This window comes from Colobus angolensis, unplaced genomic scaffold, assembly GCF_000951035.1.
Source record: "Colobus angolensis palliatus isolate OR3802 unplaced genomic scaffold, Cang.pa_1.0 Scaffold326, whole genome shotgun sequence".
In the NCBI taxonomy this organism is placed as follows: Eukaryota; Metazoa; Chordata; class Mammalia; order Primates; family Cercopithecidae; genus Colobus; species Colobus angolensis.
This window is the reverse complement of record NW_012116555.1, coordinates 3641206-3659964: the sequence shown is the minus strand read 5'-3', so window position 1 is coordinate 3659964 and position 18759 is coordinate 3641206. Positions and strand designations below refer to the sequence as shown.

The following is an 18759-nucleotide window of genomic DNA, read 5'->3' as shown; positions in this document are numbered from 1 at the left end:
TCTTTTGCTGTGTTAAGATTTTTTAGTTTAATTAAGTACTAATTTGTCTAGTTTTGTTTTGGTTTCTTGTGCTGTTGAGGTCTTAGTCATGAATTCATTGTCCAGAAGAGTTTTGTCCTGAAGAGTTTTCCCTAGGTTTTCTTCTAGTATTTTTGTATCCTTGCATGTACTGCTGCATAGTTTTATTATTTATGTTTGGGTCAGTTGTGCACTTTGACTAATTTTTATGCATGGTGTGAGAATTAAGTATCTTTTTTCTTCATACAGATATTCAGTTCTAGCACCATTTATTGAGAAGTTATCCTTTCCCCTTTGAATTTTCTTGGCATCTTTATAGAAATTCAACCTACCATTTCCAAACTCTTCACTTTATTCCATTAATCTCTATATCTAGCTCTATACCAATCCTTTGCTTTGTTGATTACTGTAGTTTTATAGTTTGTTTATAAAATATTTAACGAGTTCTTCAGATTTGTTCTTATTCTTCAAATTTATTGCAGGTATTGTAAATTCTTTGCATTTCCATACAAATTTTAGAATCAGCTTGCTAATTTCCAGTGAAATGGACAGTCTTGCGTTTTGCAGACTCTTAGGGGAAAAGCATTGAATCTTTCACCACTAGGTATGATTTTAGATGTGTTTTTTTCAACAGATATCCATTATCATGTTGAGGATATTTCTGTATAGTCTTAATAATCTGAGACTTTACTTGTTTGTTTATTTTGTGAATGGATTTGGAATTTTTTTCAAATGCTTTTTCTACATCAGTTAAAATGATTATATGGTTTTGTATTTATTCTGTTAATATGGTGAATTTATTGCATTCCTTGTTATTTTTTATATACTCCTAAGGTTGATTTCCTAATATTTCGTTAAAGGGTAGAATTTACATCTGGTTCCAGTTATTTCATTTTGGCCAGAAGCACAAGTCTGTTCAATCAGTTTTGATCGTGTTGAATTTAAGGTAAATTTAAAATTTCTAAGTGGAGGTTCATTATCCAATTGGTAGTAGGTTTGCATTTTAGAGAAGTCTGAGTTGATTTCTTCAGAGATAAACTTGGGCGTTGTAGTTATACTGACAGTGATCAAAGTCATAAACTTGTTGGATGTTGTCATCTTGTGAGAATGAAAGGTTGCAAAAAAATTGGGGCTCAGTTCAGGCCTCAGGGAACCTCACTTTTAAATTGTAAGCAAATAAAGATGAACTAGAGGAAATGACAAAGAAGGAATATCTAGATGGGTAGGAGAAAACCAAGAGACCGTGTTGTAGAAGCCAAGGAAAATAGTGTCAAGATTTTAATGCTGCTGATTCAAGTGAAATGAGGACAGAAAATTGACCATGGGATTTTGTGACATGAAAAGTTTTATGATCTTGCTCAGAGCAGTTTGAATACAGCCCTGGGACAGAAGCCAGTCTCAGTGCTGAAACTGAGTGGGAAGTAAGACAACGGAGAGGGTATTTAGTTGAATTTTTAAAGTTTGGTTGTAAAAGGTAGACAAATATTAGCTTGACAGCTGGAATTGGATGAGGATTTGAGTAATGGTTTCTTTTATTTTCTTTTTAAAAAATGTTTTCTTTTTAAATTAGAGAGGCTTGAGTATATACAAATGCCAGTAGAAAGGACCCAGTTGAAAGTATGAGGTTAATGACTTGAAAGAGAGAGGAAATAATCTATAGTATCAAGCTCAAAAAGGCTGTTGCATGTGCATTTCAGAGCAGAGTTGAGGCTTCACCTTAGATAGCAAAGGTGACATTTCTTCTTGTAACAGAAAGAAGGAAGGAAGGAAGGGAGGGAGGGAGGGAGAGACAAAGGGACAAAGGATGCCTAGGAAGCCAGGTTTGTCATTTGATGGTGGGAAATTAAGAGCTATCTTTAACTGATGGCTTCTATTTCTTATGGGGAAGAAAAAGATACATTCTACAAAATGTTTGAAAAATATTTGACCCATATTGAAACAGATCTGAGGAATTTTTGAAGAAAATTTGGTAATGTTTTATTAGAAACCATGAGCAGAATAATAAAGTTGTCTTAGTTCATTTTGTGTTTCTATAAAGGAATACCTGAGGCTAAGAGTAATTTATGAAGAAAAAAGGTTTATTTGGCTCACAGTTCTGATGGCTGGAAAGTTTAAGATTGGGCATCTGCATCTGATGAGGGCCTGAGGCTGCCTCCACTCATGGCTGAAGGCAGAAAGGGAGCTGGAGTGTGCAGAGGTCACACACAGAGAGGAAATGTGAGACAGAGGGAAGCTTCCAGGCTTTTTTAAACAACTAGCTATTGAGGGAACTAACAGAGTGAGAACTCACTCCCCCAACCTTGGAAGGGCATTAACGTATTCAGGAAGGATTCCCCCCAGGACCCAAACACCTCCCATTATGCCCCACCTGCAACACTGGGGATGAAATTTCAATGTGAGATTTGGAGGGGACAAACATTCAAACCATAGCAGTTGTATAGGCACAGACATGTTTGATTGCAACATCTGGCTGATTACTGGTTTTGAAGGAACTCAGTAACCCTGGCAACTATTATATGGATGAAATGAGACACCCTAAACCAGGCTATGCCAGTCCAGAATGATGACTTACAGATGATTAATTCAATGGTAACCACTTAGCAAGGATGGAAGGCTGGAGGGAAAACAGTGACTTCTTTGCTTATTCCATCTCCTGCTACAGGTGATTAAAAGTCTTTCTTTTTCTCTTTCCCATCTTCTTCTCCTGTTCCTGAAGTTCAACGTTGACTCAAGCTGCACTGCCTTCTCCACTCATCCTCTTACCCTTAGTCCCTAGTCTTACTTCTCTAATGCTGGTTTCTCAACCAGTATATTTAATCTACCCCCTACTCTTCTCAGTCCCCCTACTGGAAAGTCTTTTTATGATGTGTTGAATTTTTTTAAATCTCAGTATTTCCATTTTCTCTTCAAGTGTTTTTCCTCCTGCATTTTTTGAGCTACCTTGAATTCCACTTGTTGTCCTATTTATTTATTTACAAAAGAAAAAGTCTACGTTTGCAGTATTCTCAATCCTAATTTAAGTTAGATTATTTTCTTAAATGCCATCTTAAACTACTTTAAATCACGTCAATTTTTTTCTTAGAATTAAAAAACATTAAAGGGCATCCAAAAAGCAATGTGTGTCCTATTTATTTATTTACAAAAGAAAAAGTCTACGTTTGCAGTATTCTCAATCCTAATTTAAGTTAGATTATTTTCTTAAATGCCATCTTAAAGTACTTTAAATCACGTCAATTTTTTTCTTAGAATTAAAAAACATTAAAGGGCATCCAAAAAGCAATGTGTGTGTCTCATCAAATTTGAGGTTGAAATGGTATTTTTTTTTAAAGAAAGAAGTGCCTAAAAGGTTTTGTGTGTGTGTGTGGTTTTTTTTTTTTTTTTAAATAGAAAGTCTAATGATATTTACATACAGTCTCTGGCAAAGTATTATGGAGACATTTACATATTTAGATTATTTAGAAAATTAGAGAGAATTGGAAAGACAATAAATGTCTTCATATCTTTAAGTTATGGTCTATGCAAAAGGATTCAGCTACTCATAAAAAAAGAAAAGTATATTTTCATTTAAGCACCGAAAATGTGGGAAGCTTTTGGGAAGCAGTTTTACTAGGTAGACTGTAGATATTAAAAGTCAGGAATCCTGAGTTGTTATACTGTCACTAGTAGGCAATTAATCAACAATGTCCATGTGTTACCTGCTATGTACAAAGTGCTTTCCTAGAATCTGCTGAAGAATAGCAGTGTATCCCAGCACTTCGGCTCATAAGCCTACTCTCTAAAGTAGGTGTAAGAAATGAATCTGCTCTTCAAAACTGAAGTGAAAGGAACTTTTTTCTTTGATATCAAATAACTCTGACACTGAACCACATTCACTAGGGTGTCAACAATTCAATCATATTCATAGTTTGGAGACCCAGCCTTCAGTTTCCAAGGCCACTAATATGGTTTGGCTCTGTGTCCCCACCCAAATCCCATGTGGAATTGTAGTCCCCATGTGTTGAAGGTGGGACCTGGTAGGAGGTGAGTGGATCATGGGGGTGGTTTCTGATGGTGTAGGACCATCCCCCTAGTGCTGTCTCCTGATAGAATTCTCACAAGATGTGGTTGTTTAAAAGTGTGTGGCACTTCCTCCTTTGCATGCACTCTCTCTCCCTCACCCCTGCTGTGCTTGCTTCCCCTTTGTCTTCTACTATGATTGTAAGTTTCCTGAGGCCTCCCAGCCATCCTTCCTGTATAGCCCGCAGAACTGTGAATCAATTAAACCAATTTTTCATAAATTACTCAGTTTTAGGTACTTCTTTAGAGCAGTGTGAGAGTGGACTAATATGGCTACAGAGGAGTTAACCACAGAGATGCTCACTGTAGCGCCTGTGGGCTATTAAAAGGAGGGGGATTCCATTCCTTCTATGGCAAGCATGGGAAATGAGCTTCTTTGAGGGTTCCTGGGTTCTCAGGCACTACCAGGGAAGAAACTGAAGATCTCCCTCATTCCCAAGTCTCTGGTGAAGTACTATTCTCTCCCTCCATTTCCATTTCCAATTCCTCCTCTTCAAACCTTGGGGGATGCCCCTCCTCTAGTAATTAAGCTGTATAACCTCTATAGGCCAAGTCTCCTGAAAATGAGCCTAATTCTCCAAGACATGCAGGCTTGATTGCTCATGTGGAGGGCACGAAGGAAAAGAAACTTTTTCATCAGTCTCCTAAAGCAGTAACAATCAGACAGAAATGAATATCTTACTAAATTATCCTGCTGCATACGAATGCTATAGAAAATATATTGATGACAAGGTACATTACATCTTTTATTTGGCATTTCATCAAGCAGGCTTTGTGAAATTTTTATTTTTCAAAAACTTATCTGTTATTTTCAAATAAGTAAGAAATATATTTAAAAAGCTTTTACTGACTCAACACTTGATATGATATATTCACTGGTCTATAGATTATCATGACACTAAAAATAAACTCCATGCTAGCATTTGATGCAAGAACTGAAACATAATACTCTTAAAAATAGAAATTTGAATGCAGAATATTTTTGAAAAGAATTTTCTAATGTTCAGGAGATGTTCACCCTAGGATAAGTGAACATAATGTTCAAGGCATCAACTTCTTCATAAAGTGAATTAGAGGGAGCTTTTATATCTCCTCATGATGACAACATCCAGAGCTACCAAAATAATCTGCAATGAATGTGTTTAAATCCCTTTGAGCATGATATGGAAAAATTTCAAAAGGAAACACAGGACTCTTGAGTACACATTCAATGTTTTATACTATAGCAGAGCTTTTCCAATTTTATTGTGAACACGAATCCCCTGGAGATCTTGCTAAAATTCAAAGTCTCATTCAGTAGGTCTGGGGTGGGGCCTGAGATTCTACATTTCTAAGAAGCTCCCAGGTGATGCTGATGCTGATGCTGTAGGTTTGCCGTCAGCACTGAGTAGCCAGATTGTAGAGAAAACTTAATGCCACAGTTACTGTAGTCAATACTGTTGAATTTATCTTTTGCAATGTGAACATATCTTTTATACAAAAACATATGAGCATATGTTTTCCTCTAGAGGAAATTTGGACCTTAAATTTAATTTTTAGAGAGTCTTCATTTCTGGTGGCCAACTGGCCACTGAGAGGTATAAAAAAGAGAGGGCTAAACAAGGCAGACCAAACCCATACATAGATGACAGCTGCATAGCTGGAAACTTCATAGTTGGAAAGTAGGTGGCACTCACATAATTCTGGAACCCGGCCGATTGCCCCAGCTATGACTTGAGGATCCCTGGTGTACCAGATGATCTTCAGTTTATGCTGGGACTGGTGTGTGTGACAAGTTTTGGGCAAGTTGTTTTGAGATAACTGTTGAACACTTAAGAGAGAGGTCCAATAAGTAACACATGGTTCTGGAACTCACTGAAGAGATTTAGACTGCATGTATAGGTTTGGAGTGGGTATGAAGTGAAAACAAAAGAGAGTCTAGGCCATATCCTAAAGAATGCTAACTCATAAAGGATGAAACAGCAGAAGAACAGCCAACAAAGGAGATAGAGATTTAAGAGGAAAATTGGAGAGTGAGTGCTCATTTAGGCCAAGTAAGAGAGTGTTGGCATATAGCAAGTGCTAAACAAATTCTTGTTGAAATGAAAAACAAGAACAAGCAAACAGAAGGCAGACTGAACTGAGCTCATGAACACCTTTCACCAAGAATACTGAATTGTTAGCTTTTCCTAAGCTATCTATAGCCTTTCATAGGTTTGTTTCTATCAGATGCTGTCCCCTCTGCCTGGAACACCTTTCGGTCATCTTCCCTCCCCTTCCCTCCCCTCCCCTCCTCTCCTCTTCCATTCACTCCCCTTCCCTCCCCTTCCCTTCCCTTTTTTTTTGAAACAGGGTCTCGCACAATCTTGGCTCACTGCAAACTCTGCCTCCTGGGTTCAAATGATTCTCATACCTCAGCCTCTTGAGTAGCTAGGACTACAGGCACATGCCACCATGCCTGGCTAATTTTTGTATTTTTAGTAGAGCTGGGGTTTCACCATGTTGACCAGGTTGGTCTTGAACTCCTGACCTCAAGTGATGCACCCACCTCGGCCTCCCAAAGTGCTGGGATTACAGGTATGAGTCACCACACCTGGCCCCATTTCTTGGTTCTTGCCTCTGCTCCCCATCGCCTGTTGTGTTTAGATGTGTTCTCTTGGAACGTGGGAACTTGGCTAGTCCTTTTTGCACTTACCTTCCCCTGTTGACCTACGTGATTGCGTCCAACCTGCCCCAAACTTGTCTCAGACCATTTTTCTGGTACCCACCTGGGCCAGGAGGCCCCCCTCCCCAGAAGGAACTGTAGCAATTGGGGTTGATGAAAACCAAAGGAGGCAGATAATATTTAGCTGATCATAGATGCTAGTATCTCCTACTCACTGTGATACCATATATGGCGATGGCTGCTGATGTCCAAGCTCCAGCCAAGCCATGACTTATGACTCCAAAGCAGTCGCAGATGTGAACAGATGTGGAAACAGGGAGGAAGCTGAACAACTGTGGGTAAAAAAAGCTACTGCAGAATTAATATCAGATTTAAAAATGGACCCAAAGTTGTGGAGGGCAGAGGTGTTTAAGAAATGAATCCGGAGTCGGACTACCTGGATTTGAATCTTACTCTGTCATTTACAAATTACTTGGTTTTGGGCAAATTACTTCTCCAGATTATGGTTTAGTCATTCATGAAATGAAGCTAGAGCACTAAGCACAGTTCTTGGCCAATATAACATGTTAAATAAATGTTGACAAAATGAACATGTACATATGTGTATAAACACACGCACACATTAGGTGTGTAGATGGAATATGACACATAAAGAAGCTTATAGGGAACAGTAAGCTAGGCTTCTCAAAAATGTTGATAGAATGAAAGGGCTAATCAATTTGTTTAGGGGAAACTTAATGTATTGCCCTTTGGATACCGAGATGATGCCTTCTCAGAGGAACATATCCTTCCATTCTGTAGTATGTAGTGGAATAAAGGACATCTTTTAATCAACTTTTCCTGTTACCAATGATGGCCATTTATGAAATCAGCTATTTGGTCTTTGGAAATGGAGTGGGTTTTCCCACTGTGTAAATGGAGCTCGAATGAAAACCTTTAACCTCATATGGACCTTCTTCAAACCTACTAAGTTTACTAACTTAGGTAACAGAAAATAAATGAGAATTACCAGTGCTATTAGGTGTTCAGAATCAGTACCTGAATGCTGATTGAGAGATAATGACTTGAAGACCAAGATTTTGTGAATGTGGATAATCACTAAAAAATCCATGAAATTGCCAGCCAGGAAACTTACTTGCACAAACAAACGTTCTTATCAGTGTTCTTCTTTATTTGCAGGAGTCGAATCATGTATTATTGGGTGGCAGAATGCCAGTCTAAATTGAATATTTGCCAGCTTAAAGTTTATTGACTTCAATTTGTTAGTTATAATTACTAACTTTTTATTTTATAATGTTCTAGTGCTGACATGCTTGGGGGGAAAATTGAACCCCAGCAGTGGTTGCACAGTAAGGAAATCATCAGAAGAGGAAAATTAAATGCTAGGTGATAGTTTGAAGTCAGCAGTGATGGGAATGAGTGGGTGGGAGAGTTACATTTTTAAGTAACTTAGCAAATGATGCTAAGAAAGTGCCATGGCATCATTTTGGTTTTTCTATTATAACAAAATGTAATTTATTATTTTTTGGTACTCATGTAAGAAAATCACTTTATAGAAAACTTTCACTGTCCTAAGCAGCCCATTTCAAAACTTCCCCTACTTTTTGTTTTAAAGAATATTCAGTGATTTCACCTTGAAATTCCAAACTGCTTGAAAACTTTACCAAGAAGATATCAAAGAAACTTGCAGAAATAGTGAAATAGAATAGAATGAAATCAGGGAATGCAATTTTCCGTGTCTCCCTGGGATGCTGCCTCACTGAGCAGAGTTTCCAGAGGTGGACAGATCCATGTATTTCTCTTTCCTCCTCTTGAGAGGTGCAGAAAATGTATGTTACCTTGTAAAGAAACAAAGCAAAGCAAAGCCAAATTATCTTTTAGGATTAGTTCTAACCTGCTTCTCATACAGCTTGAAGTCCTATCCCAAAACCTTTACTGCCTGAGTACAAAGAAGAGAGTTTCCTCCTACTTTTCAATCACTTGTTTTTTACTTTCCTAAGGAAGGAAACAAATATTAGAGCTTGTAAGTAATATAAGTATATGTTTATTTTTTTCTGGGCTCTTAAAGTTGCTTCTTAATATCTTCTGTTTTCATTCATCTGTGTACCTTTCATCTATCCATTCATTTATTTATTCATGCCTTACCCTTACAAGCCTCAGGACTCAGAGATCTGTGAGAATGTAATGCAAGTCCCTGCTGATAAATTATGTAGCATTTTCTTGATAGTCCTGGCATAAGAACCCCAGTTATGCATATAGTGTTTGAAAACATTATTTGTAATAAGCATGGGAGATGGTGGTCTATGGTTTAATATTTTTCAGCCTGTGGCAAGTTTTCTAAAATTAAGTACCTGTCAGTAGACTGCCTGTCCTCTTCATTTCTGCAAATTGGGTGGTGTACACATCTGAAGGAGATCTCAAGTGAGAGGCAATCTGTGGCTGGTGTCCAGTGTTCATTCCTTTTTCTTCTTCATTTTTCAATGTGTCAACTTAATGTCACTTCATCAGGGAAGCTTGCCCTGTCCTTTGCGGACCAGGTGAGTGGCCCTGCAACTCTTAGTGGCAGGTACATAGCTTTCACAACAACCATTACAATTGGGGTTAAATGTTTATTTGGTTGATTATTTATTGAATGCCTGCTTTTTCCATTTGACCATATGCTCCATGGGGCTGGGAGGACCATGTGTTGTTTATAGTCCTGTCTCCAGGGCCTGTCACTGTGTCTGGCACATAGTGGGAGCTAATTTGTTGAATGAATTAATAAAAAAGTAACCATTAAAAAACATTTAATTTAACTGTTAGGAAAAGTGTATGTATTGGTTTAGCCTTTTAAATTTCTGTGTAATTTTGCATATGTACTGATTATTATTTTTTAGAATCACAGAGTACTGAAATATATGGAAATTTAAATAAAACTATTCAATTTTTTAAAAAGGCAAAATTGAAGATAAGGAGATGCTATAAACCAGAGAAAATATAAAATTAGTTGGAATATTAAAGTCCTCTTTTTAATTTTTTAAGTGACAGTGTCTTTCTCTGTCACCCAGGCTGGAGTATGGTGGTGCAATTGTAACTCATTGTCACCTTGAATTCCTGGGCTCAAGTGATCTTGCAGCCTCAGCCTGCCAAGTAGCTGGGGCTACAGGTGCACCACCATGCCTGGCGAATGTTTTAATGTTTTATAGAGATGGAGGTCTCATTATGTTGCCCAGGATGGTCTCAAACTCCTGGCCTCAGGGATCCTACAGCCTCAGCCTCCCAAAAGGATGGGATTACAGATGAAAGTCACTGGACCCAGCCTAAAGTCCCTTTCTTTGAAAGTGAAGGTTTTAAATCCAACTTGCGAGTAAAACTTTTAGGGTAGTTAGGCTTAAAAATCCCCACACTACTAGTAACTTGATGGATTAGAACAATTCTTTCCCTAAGGAGCTGTTGTGCTTTCTCACTGTAAAATGTAATTAGCAGATGTAAAAAAAGGTTTATTAATCTTATAAGGTATAATTATGGTTGCTTATATGTGAATTATTTCATATTCATGGATTGCTTCTCTTTCATTTTAAATAAACAGGTTAGGAAGTCAAAACGCCATTACGAATTTGATTAAAATCATTACATTTCTTTCTAAAACATCGTATTAGTTATTTTATTTTCCATAAGGAATCCAAACGTCATTGGTCTGATTTTAGGATTGGGATTTTCAATATCCAAATCAGAATGTCTTCGTGTAGATTTTCTGTCAAAAATATTTGAAAGCATCAAATTATGAAAAAGTAATATAATGTAGAAAACTGAAAACCTGCACAGCTATCCATAAATTTAGTTCACGTGTCCAGTGAGCAATGATTAATGGTGCCTGGGCTAGATAGCTTCTGCTTGGCCTGCCACAACCACTTTCTCTCTTTCGCTGTCTGTTGGCTGCCCTGGAAGGTTCCTTTGTGCAGGCAAAGTCAAGTTCTCTTGCTTTCTGGCTTCCAATAGGTTTGGTCAGAGAGAGACTCAGCAAGTGTGTATGAGGGAAAGGTCAGAATGTAATTTCTTTTTGAGGTTACCAGGGGCTGGCCGTGTCCTTTTAGAAAGGTTACTGCTCCCCTCAAGGTGGCTTCCGTTCATGACTCTAACTGCTCTCTGTCTTAGGGCTCATGGGTAACAACTGCCATCCTCAACCTCTGACTCCTTCTGGGTTATGGTTTTCCACTGCCTTCTCTATATGCTGCTCCTGCCTTGAAAATAGTCCCTTTATTTAGTCTCCTTGAGTCATTTGTTTTCTTTGCCTCTATGACTCATACAATACCCTGGAAAAGGCGGTGAGAAAATGTACCCTTTTACAATTTAATGGTCTATTCAAATGAATTATCTAAAATCAACATATGACTTTATAAGTGTAATATATATTTATACTTTCAGGCAGATATAGATACAAAACATACTCTTTATGTTTTGAAGAAAGTGTGTCTCTCATGATTTGCTGCTAAAATTTTAGGTTCACCATTAGTAACAAACCATCTTTGAATTATTCATCTGGCAGTGAGAATGGATTGATCTTGTTTCTCTTCTCTCTGGTTGACTTTGTTGGTATGCTCTGTATTTGTGAAGAGGAAGGTTCTGGTGAGGGGTATGGTATTTATCCTGGCCCATAATGGAATTCAACTCATCACCTTAAACCTACTGTGTTACACTCAGCCGTGTTAACTAACCACAAGCCCCTTTGGTGCAGGTGTGTGTGTAAAGCTTTGCTTCATCTTAATGAGCTCATGTTGGGGAGACAGATAAAAATGTGGTGCAATATAGTGTACTCCTGGCTCTTTCTGACCCCATGATTTCCCATTTCAGTAGACTTCCTCTCCTTTGCTTTTGCTAAGCTCCATTGTGCATCAAAACCCAAAGGCTCACATCCTCCTCTGAATCAACTATGGGAACTCAACCGGGAAAAAAAGGGCAGAGAGTGAATTTCCTATTTGACACCAACTTTACAAACAGGAATCTTAGTAACTGTCCATTATGTGGACAGAATTATTCTGAGCCAGTCCTGATTTGGGGAAGGAATACTACTACTTCATGTTTTTGGATGCAAACTTGGGGCAATCATCCATGTTCTTTTTTGTTTCACTCCCTGGCTTTACATTTCCGTTCTTCTTTTCCCTCTCCTTAGCCTGTTTTCATTAAGGTGGGAGGAGCATGAAAGCTCAGGGCAATGTTGGGAGAGTTGGGCCAGTGCTGGACATTGATTTCTAGACCTAACTCCTCATTTATATCTAATTTCTGGTTATATACTGATGTTTTGTCACAAGCAGCTAGTAGTTTTAATACTAGAGAGCAGTCAAGTATGAAAAGACAAAGTTAATGGCTATAATAATTATGCTTTTTCTGACCTGGGTTTTGCAGCAAAAGCAAATCTACCCTGAGGCCAGGTGGCAAGAAGCTATCATCCTGATGGCTGCTGTTGCTGACCACCATCACTGGAAAAGTGCTCAGGCAAGCACTACCCCCTAAGGGAAGAATGCAGCTTCAAGCTGATCTTTCACTGGAAAAAACCAATGATGTTATTGAGTAGCACAAATAACCCACCCCGCAAACCTTCTCCACCAATTAAGTTCCATGATCAATGGACAAGGTTGTTTGTAGAGAACAAAAACCTTTTCTTGGCGGGGGGGAAGAAAACCAGAAAAAAAAAAAAAAACCCTTTTTGATGGCAAAAATGTATGTGATTCAGGTCTTAAATTGTCTTCTGTTTGCAAACCTGTACTCAGTTGTGTGCAAGTTTCTTGCAGAAAGATTGAAATTCCCTAGAATCGGGAGGGGCTTCCTCTAAGCTGTTCTTTAGGTGGCTTTTTGCTAGCCTTGTCAGGGATGTCTTGGCTTCCTTGGGATCTTTAGCAAACCAGTAACTGTGGCGAACAGATGCAAAACTTATGGCATTCTGAATAGACAAGGGAAGTTTCAAGCTTATTGCAATATTTTGATGTGCAAGCAGTGGGAAACCTTAAGGCAGCTGAAGTTGTAACTTCCTTGGGCCACAAAAAGAGTATTTCTGGTATCTAAAAGTCTCTGAGCCCCTTGGAGCCTCAGAAATCCTTTATTTCATCGCTCAGTCATGTACAGTAAGGCTCAGTGAAGGCAACATGGAGAGACACAGTTGGTTTGGGGGAGATGTAAGCACTTTTTTCCCTGTCTGGAATATCTGTCTTACAGATAAAGATAAGCAAGAAGGGGTAAATGATTAAATAACCTATGATATTGGCCTTTGATTAGAAATGTAATTTTTGTTCTTCTTTAATGACACACTGAAGTCCATGGACTGTCAATGTGTTTGCCAAGATAGTTATGAAGCTTTCATGGCCATTTTTTTGGCATTTCAAAAAGCAAAATGGCAGTTGTACACTTCCCTACGAGGAGACTGCACAGACTACAACTGAAGCGGCACTTTGGTGATTTGAACTGGAATTCCATCACTTCAGCTTGGTAAAAAAAAAAAAAAAAAAACAGGTACCTTGTGCTGATCAGAAGTTTTGCAGCTTAACAGATCTTTGATTTAAAAAGAATATGGGAAATGGGTGGTCTTTTAACTTAAATAGTTTTGTAGTAAAATCTTTCAGAGTTAGGATATATGGAAGAAAATAATAAAAGGAGTTCTTGATTAATGGATGGATGGCTTCATTTTACTTTCAATGAATATTTATTGAACACCTACTATCTCCTAGGATCTCATCTTACATCTGTAAACAATGCAGAAAATAACCCTGTGGAGTCTACATGTTAGTAGGGGAAACAGAATACACACATTAATGCAGGTTGTGAAAGAGGAAGGAAATAAGTAGTGTGATGAGATCATAATGGAAGGTAAAGAGACAACACTACATGAGGTCGTCAGGGAAGGTCTGTTGAGCTGAGGCGGAAAGATAAGAAAGGCCAGGAAGGACTTGCTTGGGAAAATGTATGTGGTGATATGTATGAGTGCTGGAGGTGAAACCAAAAGGAAGCCAGTGTGGTTGGATCAGGTGAGTGAGAGGGATAGGTGGTCAGTTGCTAGTTCAAAGGATCCTGTGACAAGAGGTTTGGGCTGTATTCTAAGGGCAATGGGGAAATGATTGAAGGACCCTAAGCAAGATTTTTCTAAGATCTATTTTTTTTTTTTTTTTTTTGAGATGGAGTTTCGCTCTTGTTGCCCAGGCTGGATTGTAATGGTGTGATTTCGGCTCACTGCAACCTCTGCCTCCTGGGTTCAAGCGATTCTCCTGTCTCAGCCTCCTGAGTAGCTGGGATTACAGGCATGAGCCACTGCACCCAGCTTCTAAGATCTATTTTTGTAAAATATCAGTTTTCTTACTGGTGTAGCGTAGATTTGAGAAGGGCATGAATGGAAGCAGGAAGAAGAGTCAAGTGGCTTTAGGAATCCAGATATCACAGTGGCTTGGACTAGGGTGTGACTTTTTGCTCCACCATTGCTAGCTCATAGCCCAAGATAGCTAATGGAGCTCCATGCATTATGTCCAAATTCTTGCCAGCAAGAAAGAGGGAGGAGCATGAAAAAGGCATGCTTTTTCCCTTTAAGGATCCTTTTCAGAAGCTTCACTTTCCATTGCAAGGAAGGCTAGGAAGTATAGTCATGTTCTGGGTGGCTAGGTAAAAATTGGAGGTTTCATCTAGAAGGAGAACAGACACTAGAAGACAATAATCTCTGCTAATTTCTATTAATAATATATGTAAAGAAATTTCTTTTGAAATATAATTGTAATCTTCTTCAGCTCTAAGTCAAATTTTTGGAATTTCTTAGAGTCTGCAAGTCCAATATTCACAGAATAGCTAGTTAAATGAAGATCAAGTAATTAGCTTTATTAACAGCTGGGCAAGCACCAAATAACTCCCCAGGCACACGACTCTCTGTTAAGAGCTACATTGCAGATAATTCAGCTTGAACCTGTGCCTCCTACTCTTGCCCCATATCTCAACCTTGGGACCCACTTCTGCCTGCACAGAAGACTTAAAGTTCACTTGCAATGAGTAGCATGGACTTCAAGTATTTCTCAAATGTCTGGTTGCCAGTGGAATATGGAGAGAAGAGGGTGGGCTTCCTTTCCAAGAATTGAGGCCCTGCATGTTTTCTTGACATTATAGAGAAAAGAAGCCTGAGATGTATGTGGACAGGTCAGAGAATAAAGGGAGAGCCTGCTATCCCCTTTTGCCCACTAAACGTAGAACTCTGGCTTCAGTTTCTTTCCCCCTCCATGTTGGGGTAAGTCAGTAAAGGAATGGAGAGTGAGAGAGGAAATATTTGTTCTGGAGCTCCCAAAGAGGGTGGGGTTGGGGGGTAAGAATCTCCTCTTCTGTGGGCTGAAGTGAGAATGTAATGAGAGAAGAAAAAGAGTTTTTCCTAACCAAAATAATTATTAGAAAAGTGGAATCTAAAACAATTTTTTTTAAAAAAAGAGGATGATGAGTGTCCTGAGTTGTATAATTAATCGACTCAAATATGCTTTATTTGAGTAATAGAAATATGGCCTTATTTAAGCACATATGATATTTTTTATGAAGCCTCAGCACAAAGAAAATGAGAAATGAAGAAAAGTAAAATGACAGGTGTTTTCAAATATGCAATAGGATGCCTTAGGGAAATGAAGGAGAGTGCCACGTAAGGACAGTAGTAGAGAAGGCTGGAAGGGCAGGTGACTGGAGAAGGGCTAAGAGGTTAGGGTAGGGCCGAGGTTTGGGAGCCACAGCAGTGTTGTCTTCTACAGAGACTTGTCATAGGGGAGTGTTCACCAGGCTTCTGGCACACCCAGAGGTAATGGAAGAGCAGTTCACAAAAAGACTATTTTAAGTGGGGCACAGTTAGAAAAAACAAGGGATGATGAAGTGCTCAGGAGCCAACAACAGTGGGGAGACCCTACAGGAGCAATGGTACAGAGTAGTCACTGGAATCTGGCAAAAGCTTTAGCTGTCGGTGAGGGGTTAGGTGGAGAATCACTGAGTCAGTGGAAGAAGAAGCTGGGGGATAAATACTCTAACTTCTTTCTGTCTCCTCTCACCCTCCCATGTTCTGCTGGTGCCTCCAGGACAAACTCAACTAGAAGCCAGAGGCAAGGAAGCCCAGTCAGTATGGTCATAGAGAGCAGCCTCCTAGGGTCTTTGGCGGGATAGGGAAGGATCAGGAAGGTCAAACGGAGAATAGCCTGCACAATATTTTGGTGGAATGCAAGGGAGGAAGTGGTGGGGAAGAAGCTGTATTAAATTTCCTGCAGCAGTTTAATAAATTAATTGCCCTCAAACATTCATTGAGCAATTGCTCTGCCTGGTGTTGGGGATACCAAAAACAGAGACCCTGTTTGGTCTTGAGAGGATCATAAGCCAGCAGAGTCATGATTCTAATGTTAGATGGTGGAGACTTTGGAAGACAGGAATAGCAAAAGACAGCTCTGCCTGATGCAGTCAGTGAAAACTGTCCCCAGAAGGAGATGACTTTTGAGCTGGATATTGAGTTTGTATAGAGGATCGTTAGGTAGAGGAGAGTATTAAATCTCCCTGGTATGGGGAAGGGTGCAGAGAATATGGAGAGAAGGTACAGGTCAGGGGAGGAAGATGAGACAGAATCTGATGATCTTTGCGAACCAGACCGAAGAGTTTGGATTTTATCCTTTACATTGGCAATGGGAGTTAACAGAGGCTTATAAAAGACACTACTTTTTTTAAAGGATGGGGGAACTGATAATGGGTGCTTTTCTTAGCAATTTCTTTTCTTGGTATGCTTTCCTTCTTTTTCCTCTCATTTTTTTTCTTCACTTCTCTTCGCCATTCACCACATTTTTTTCCATTATTGTGTTTCTGGTAGATGAAACCTCCAAGGTTAAGGGGGTAGTTAGAGTGGTTTGATGTAGGGAAAAGAAAAGGAAACATTCCAGGTCTTTAAAAATTTCTACTTCAGTTGCCAGTAGGGGTTTAATTTGCGGATGGTAGAAATACTGGGGATGCTGGCACAGAAATTAAAATGCTTAATGAACCAATGCTTAGTGGTCTACCACAACAAAATAAAAATGAGATGTGACACATGAAAACTTGAAAACTTGTCTTGAAATACTATGCATGTACCCTGATGTGTATTATTGTAGACTGAAAAAATAAAAATACAAGCACATACTCTCACATTACTTTCCCACACATTGATCTGCAAAGAGGAAATTCTTCAAGACTTTAGGGAGAAAGTCCATTACTGAATCAAACAACCATCATCTATCTGTGCTTTTATTTTATATACCCTTTTCACCTGTTTAATTAATCCTAAACATGAGGCTGACTGCTAATTAAACAGCCTGGAAGTGACTGACTGAAGGTAGTAATTTGAGATAATTAGTTTTGGTTTCAAACACTCAATTTTCACACTTTCTGCTCATTTTTAGAAAGGGTGGCTCATTATTATAGGCAGGGTGGGAGTTGCGTAACTCATTTTACTGCTGGACTCTTAGTAGCTCAGGAAGTGAGAGTATCGGTATCCAAATAGGACAAAGAAATGGTATAGTGCTATAGAATTTGCTATAGAATGCTCCCCTATTCCCTTCCCCCCACACAACCCATAGTTGCACATACACAGAATTTCTTCTAAAGTGAGTCAGATGGCTAACTTACTTTCCTTAGAATACAGGAATGCACATGCTTTTGATATTTGGGAAATTTTTACCTAGTAAGACTTAGATCTCACTAAGTTATCTATGGTTTCCTTCCCAGGTCCTCTGAAAACAAACAAGAAAAGGTGAAAAAGGGCAAGATTTGGTGTGTGGTTTGAGATTTGGAGGGGTGTCCTTGAGAGTAGTCATGTACTATGGAGGCACAAAATCTAACCAGAAGAGGCTGGGCGCAGTGGCTCACGCCTGTAATCCCAGCACTTTGGGAGGCCGAGACGGGCGGATCACGCGGTCAGGATATCGAGACCATCCTGGCTAACATGGTGAAACTCCGTCTCTACTAAAAATACAAAAAATTAGCTGGGTGTGGTGGCAGGCGCCTGCAGTCCCAGCTACTTGGAAGGCTAAGGCAGGAGAATGGCGTGAACCTGGGAGGCGGAGCTTGCAGTGAGCCGAGATTGCGCCACTGCACTCCAGTCTGGGTGACAGAGCGAGACTCCTTCTCAAAAAAAAAAAAAAAAAAAAATCTCTAACCAGGGGAAATATTTGTCAAGATAAGGCCAGTATATCTGGCAGAGAAGGCAAAGGGCAGGATGAGATGGGTCAGATGGTTTTCACGGTCCCACAGTGTTAACAAGTAAGTTAACACGGTCCCCACTAGGAGAACAGAATCAGAAAGAATTTGGGGTTAAATGGGCCACGCTATTCTGGGTACTCACTGTTATGGCCAATGTAGATGGATCCGAGTTACACGGAAGCCGAATGAATAGTCAGCACCCTGGACAGCTCCAAACACATTGCTCTGCTGCGGCTCCCGGGGTGACTTTTATGTTTTAGAGACTTCACTGTCATTTCACTGGCCACCATTATGGAATAGGACTCTCTAGACTTAGGTAGGTTATTTAGATGTTGAGAGCTTTACAAATATATCAAGGGTGGAGTTGAAATGTCTATATAGATTGGGAATCATTTGTCTAGACTGTGGTGGGGACTATTGGATCCCAGAGTGTGCAGCCCTGTGGGGAAAGATGGAACTGCAACCTCTGATATCCTCTGTGCACTGACGTTAGCTGCAGCAAGTAATGTAGCACAAAGCTAATTTTTTTATGTACAAGTCAAACCTGCATCTTCAACCAAGCTACCTGAATTAGGGCGTCTTGGATTCATTTTGACCTCTGAACTTTCACTCATACCACGGCATGGCAGCAGAGGGGTTACTAGACACAACCACATAGCTCACTCTCCTACGTTATTGAGAAATGACATAAGATTCCTCGTTTTGAAAAATTTCTGGCAATTCACCCCGTTAAAAGAAAAATAGTCTGTTCTTCTAAAGAATTTATAGTCTGGATTCCCTTTTCTGTGATGTTTTGGATGGGGTTAGAAAGATGTATCTATGAGAGGATACGTGGTTGCTGGCAATTCTCAAAT

The 18759-nt window shown here is 39.4% G+C and overlaps 1 protein-coding gene across 2 annotated transcripts in view; it reads left to right on the top strand.

The window, feature by feature from the left end:
- The window catches only part of GRM8 (glutamate receptor, metabotropic 8), an 830459-nt gene that overhangs the window by 125843 nt on the left and 685857 nt on the right, over positions 1–18759 (top strand). The window lies entirely within an intron of this gene.